At 50.0% G+C, this 5,751-nt stretch overlaps 1 pseudogene; it reads left to right on the plus strand.

Annotated features, from left to right (window-relative positions):
• The first annotated feature begins 468 nt into the window (after positions 1 to 468).
• LOC144167721 (actin-related protein 2/3 complex subunit 2-like) lies at positions 469 to 1,642 on the plus strand (annotated as a pseudogene).
• The last annotated feature ends 4,109 nt before the right edge of the window (positions 1,643 to 5,751 follow it).

Below are 5,751 nucleotides of genomic sequence, written 5' to 3' on the forward strand. Positions count from 1 at the left end.
AACGAGGTGTGTGCTCGCGTGGCTGGTGAAGGTGGTATTACGCTAGTTTGTGTTCTGTTCCCACATGACGTTCAGGCCATATGTAAAAAGAAGGCTATACTCTGAGAAAAGAACCAGGAAGATACCAACACATGCACAACTTCCCCAGGGGAGGGAGGCATGTCTTCGGAGTCTCTTGGGTGGCTGTCAAGTTGTCTTTTGTGTCACGCTCGTGTATACTTCGCAGAAAAAGTTTTGCTTGCTTTGGTTCTTTTTCGTCTCCCAAACTAGGGATCTTTCTAAAACTGGTACTTACTCTGGATGGGGAGTATGTTACATTGCAGCATATGCATAACATTTTAACAATTAAATCGTAAAGCCGAACGATGAGCAGTGAAATGGGAAGTAGCATCACGGAGAAGGCTTCTGAACTCGCTTGCGTCTGCCCCGTGGGCTTCTGGTGTAGTTGGGTTGTTGAATAGTTGGGTTGTTGAGAGAAGTTTATATTTGCCGGTTAAGATGATATTACTGGAAATCAAACACAAAATAATACAAGAAACATTACGGCTTCAGTTCAAAAATGCACAGTCGGGAAACAAGCCACAGGCAGTTGAAGCCATAATTGCCGACTTTGATGCAGCACTGTGCTACATTTCGAACCCGAATGGAGCCGAGACAAAGATAAGGATCAGCGTTTTTCTGAAGTTCTACAAGAAACTCCACGAACACGGTGCAGATGAGCGCTTGAAAAGAGAATATGTCCCCCTGCTGACTACAACTGAATATGGCTACGACGTGTCACTACTCAGTAAAGCTTGATGTCGGGCTGGTTGGTGTAACATGATTTTGAAGGTACGTGGCGCTTGCTATGAACACAAGGGCTTGCACGGGAAAAAAAAAAACGTAGACTTTCATGAGAAGACGGCGCAGTAGATGGAGACGTAGAATTTCACGAGAAGACGGCCGTCTTTTCGTGAAAGTCTACGTTTTTTTTCCCCTGTGTAAGTCCTTGTGTTCATAGCAAGCGCAACGTACCTTCAAAATCGTGTCACTACTGCTTGACTTGGAGAACCTCCCCGAGAACACGGAGGAGATTATTCGCAAGGCCAGCCAGCTCAAGAGGAACTGCTTTGCGTCTGTCTTTGAGAAGTACTTGGACTTCCAGGAGCGCAGGGAGATTGGCGACAAGCGGGCCGTCATTCACTACCGGGACGAGGAGGCACCGTACGTCGACACGAAACCAGACAGAGTCACCGTAGTCTTCAGCACCATATTCAAGGATGAATGGGACGTTGTACTCGGGAACGTGTTTATGCAGTTGGTCAAGAGAGGCCGCCAGGCCAGCCACACAGCCCCACAAGTGCTCTTCAGACACCGGGAGCCCCCCAAGGAGATAGAGAATACGGATGCCCGTGTTGGCAACAGCATTCTCTGCATCAGCCTTGTGCTTTTTCCCAGGCATATGAACAGCCAGGCACGGGACGACACGATAAAACTGATCCACATCTTTCGGGGCTACTTGCACTATCACATCAAGTGTTTCAAGGCCTACATCCACTCCCGAATGCGTGCCAAGACGTCTGACTTCCTCAAAGTGCTCAACCGTGCAAGACCAGAACCGAGAAGAGGACAATCACAGGACGGACGTTCACCCGCAACTAGCAATGACAGGGCGTATTTTACGTGCGAAGGTCTCAAGGAGGCTTCAATTGTTTAACCGTGGCACACAAGAGGCAATGGACCCGATGGTGTTTTTAATTTATATGCCACAAATGCTTACCAGTCTTTTTGTTGTGTTTAGCAGAAGATGCAAGTTTATGATTTCTTACTTTTCGATTATACCCTTATCTTATACCGCCCCCCCCCCCTCTCTCTCTCTCTCTCTCTCTCTCTCTCTCTCTCTCTCTCTCTCTCTCTCTTTCTGTGTGCTTTTTCTCGCTCTTTCATTGCGTATATGGCTTACGCTTTTTGGTCGGGTCCAAGCAAACTTTGTGATGATGAAAGTAGGACGCTCACTAGGTGCAGATGGATAATGCCGGACAGCCCAAACTGTTTACAGTGTGGTTAGGCATGCCTGCATATTTTGTATATCGAGTATTGCTTTCTAGGCGCACAGGAAATCTAAAACCACTGGTTGCAGCAGTTTGCAGAGACAAATGTTGTGCGCCGTACATACCATGATAAAGACGATTAAACCAAGCTCTGATTGAGCACTGAGTGAATTCATTGCGGAGTAAATGAGATGTTTCAAAGTAATCTGTCATTACTTACAATTGAAGTCGAACTGTACGTGTTGCGGGCCATTCATCACTCAAGTAAGGAAGAAATAAAGGCAAACGAAGTGCAGAAATGTCAACCAGGCTGTGGCCTAGTTTGCTATCATACATGTAGGAAAGGGGAATAATGGGAAAAAAGATGGAAACAGTAAAAGAAATTGAAGATAAGGACAGAGCGTGAAGAGGTGTGGCTAGCGTTACGATTGATTGTGGGGTTTAACGCGCGAACGCTTTACAGGCGATGAGGCGCACCGCAGTGGAAAGATCCGGATTAATTTTGACCACCTGGAGATCTTTAACATGCGCCGAAATTGCGAACACACAGGCATTTTCGCTTTTCGCCTCCATCAGACAAGTGCCGCCGCGGCCGGGAATTGAACCCGCGTCCTCGTGCTCAGTAGCACAACGCGGCGGGTGCCGAGCGTTACGGCACTATAGACGATAGAGTTCACTGACTTCGTAGAGAGTAGCCTTTTCTGCTGCAGTATTCTGTGCAACTTCGTTGTTTTTAGGAAGCACAGAAGAGAAGAGAAGAAAAAAGAACGGAAAGGCCGGGAGGTCAACCAGGTGTAGAGCCCGGTTTGCTACCCTGCACTGGGGGAATGGGGTTCAGGGAATAAAAGGGGGGGGGGGGAGAAGAGGAAGAGATAGAAGTGGGAAAGCGCGCACTCTAGTCCCGTTTCGGGCACTATAGTCTTTCAAGCAAGTTCGTTTCACTCAGGAAACGTAAAAGGGCTTTCGTCGCCTTCTGCGAGGTCGATGGTGAAGACCGATGACTTAAAATAGTTTCCACCGTAAATGGTCGATTGTCCAATCGGCTCAGCGCGGTGGCAAGCACGCTCCTCTCCGACGAGTATTCGGGGCAGCGACACAGCACATGTTCTATAGTCTCTTCCGCCCCGCAGGCGTCACAGTGTGCGCTGCTGGCCATCCCGATGAGGAAGGAGTAGGCTTTCGTGAAGGTCACTCCCAACCACAGTCTACAAAGTAAAGTTGACTGGGGTCGAGACAGCCCATACGGAATACGGCGCCGAAGAAGGGGATCCTGAATATACAGTCGGGGATTCGAAAAGTCCGGTGTATTCCATTGCTGCATGGTAATCTTGCGTGCAAGGGAGCGAAGCGTCCTGGCGGCATCGGTTCTTGAAAGCGGAAGTAGAATGGTGCGGTCGCTCTCATGGCCTGTACGGGCAGCTTCATCCGCCAGCACGTTACCGATGACTCCGCAGTGACCTGGAAGCCACTGGAAAATTACGTCATGGCCGGCTGTGATGGCTTGATGAAATTTTTCTCTTATCTCTGTCACCAGTTGGTGTAGGGGGCCGTAGCGCAGGGCTGCGCGTAAGCTCTGTAAGGCAGCCTTGGAATCTGAAAAGATCGCCCAATTTTGAGGAGTAGCTCCGATGATATGGTCAAGAGCCTCACGAATGGCTGCAAGTTCTGTAGCTGTCGAGCTCGTGGTATGGCCAATACGGAATCGAATTGTTGCAAAATCTGCTGGCACAAACACTGCACCTGCCGCACTGGATGACGTTACGGAGCCATCTGTGTACACATGTTTCCGGTCGTTGTACCGTTCATGCAGTAACAGCAGCGTAAGCTGTTGAAGGGCCAATGATGACAAGTGGGCTTTTTTTCGAATTCCCGGAACACTGAGACGAATCTCAGGTTGTGCCAGGCACCACAACGGGGAGGTCGGTGTTGCCGCAGGGGCGTACCTTGAAGGGATTTCAGCCCTGTGCGCTGTGATAATGGGTGAAAAAGTAGATCGTGGTCTACTTTGAGGAAGCTGCGCCAGATGGTGAGAAGGCAGCCTCGTGAGGAGCCTGATGTACAGGCGTAGTGTTTCAGTAGCCGCGTACGTTGCTATTGGGTGTTCCTGTGCGATGCAAATGGTGCCCACTGTTGATGCACAACGCGGCAAACCAAGACACGTGCGCAGAGCCTGCGCTTGGACGCTCTGTATTACCCGCAGGTTAGTGGTACAAGTGTTGGAAATTGCTGGCAAGCTGTAACGCAAGGCGCCTAAAAAAAGTGCGGAGTACAGTTGCAGCATTCCTCTTACCGATGTTCCCCACGTCTTTCCAGCAAGAAATCTGAATATCTGGGCAATGGTGGTAAGTTTCTTCTTAAGGAAAGAAACATGTGCACTCCAGGAAATGTCCCTGTCGATGATTACACCAAGAAATTTGTGATGCCTGGAGTAGGGAACCAACCTCCCATCGATCTTGATGGAATATCGAAACATGGGCTTGCGGGTAAATGCAACCAGCGCGCACTTGTCACCCGAGATACTCAGACCTTGTTGCCGCAGGTAAGATCGCGTTACATTGGCCGCCTTTTGAAGTCGTGCCCGTAGCTGTGGTCGGTTGACCCCCGAAGCCCAGAGGCAAATGTCGTCGGCATAAATGGAGACGCAGACATTCTTGGGGAGAGCGTGCACAAGTCTGACGATCGCTAGGTTGAAAAGCGTTGGACTTAGCACCGCACCTTGAGGAACACCACGTTGAACAAAGGGCTGTGATGTCGGGCCATCCTCCGTCATGACATAAAAAGATCTTCCGGACAAGAAGCTTTCTATCCATCGGTAAACTCGCCCACCAAGTCCGAAGTGCTCCAGGGCGTCTAGAATAGCCTCATGAACGACGTTTTCATAGGCGCCCTTAACGTCAAGGAAGAGGGCTGCTGAAATGCGTTTGCGACTTTTTTTCTTGCTGTGCAAACGTTACCAAGTCCACCACGCAGTCTATGGAGGAACGCCCACGCCGAAAACCAGCCATAACTTCAGGGTATATATTGTTATGTTTGAGGTACCACTGCAGCCGCGTGAGTATCATTCTTTCCATAAGCTTGCATAGGCAGCTGGCCAGGGCAATTGGACGGTATGATGGAAGGTCGAGCGGAGATTTGCCAGGATTGAGTAAGGGGACCAGACGGCTTACTTTCCACTCCGGTGGAACGATGCCATCCATCCACGCCTTGTTAAAGATGTCCAAAAGCGTTTGACGTGCTTGAGGACCGAGGTGACATAGTGTGGAGTAGGAGATTTCATCGGGACCTGGAGATGAGCTACGCCGGCAGGATGCCAGAGCCGCCTCTAACTCTTCCATGGAGAAGAGCACGTCCATTCGTTGATCGCGTGACGTGGGGACTTCACGGATACTTGCAGATCGATAGCCATCAGTTCTAGAGGCAATCTTCATGCAGAAATCTTCTGCGACTTCTATCTCCGGACGGTTTTCATATAGTGCCAAAGCCTTGAATGGGTAGCGCTGCTGCACAGGTGTCGCCAGGCCACGCATTACTCTCCATATAGAAGACAAAGGCTTCCGAGGGTCGAGGGACTCGCGAAATGATTTCCACCGTTGTGCCTGAACCTGACCGATGCGGCGCTGTATCTTCTTCTGTGTGCTTCTGGCTACCCTTAGGTCGTGTACAGCTTTTGTACGCCGGTACCGTCGCTCCGCTCGCCGTCGAATTGCCCGGAGGCGTTCAA

This window comes from Haemaphysalis longicornis, unplaced genomic scaffold, assembly GCF_048455015.1.
Source record: "Haemaphysalis longicornis isolate Haplotype H1 unplaced genomic scaffold, Haemaphysalis longicornis Haplotype H1 scaffold_2, whole genome shotgun sequence".
Lineage (NCBI taxonomy): Eukaryota > Metazoa > Arthropoda > Arachnida > Ixodida > Ixodidae > Haemaphysalis > Haemaphysalis longicornis.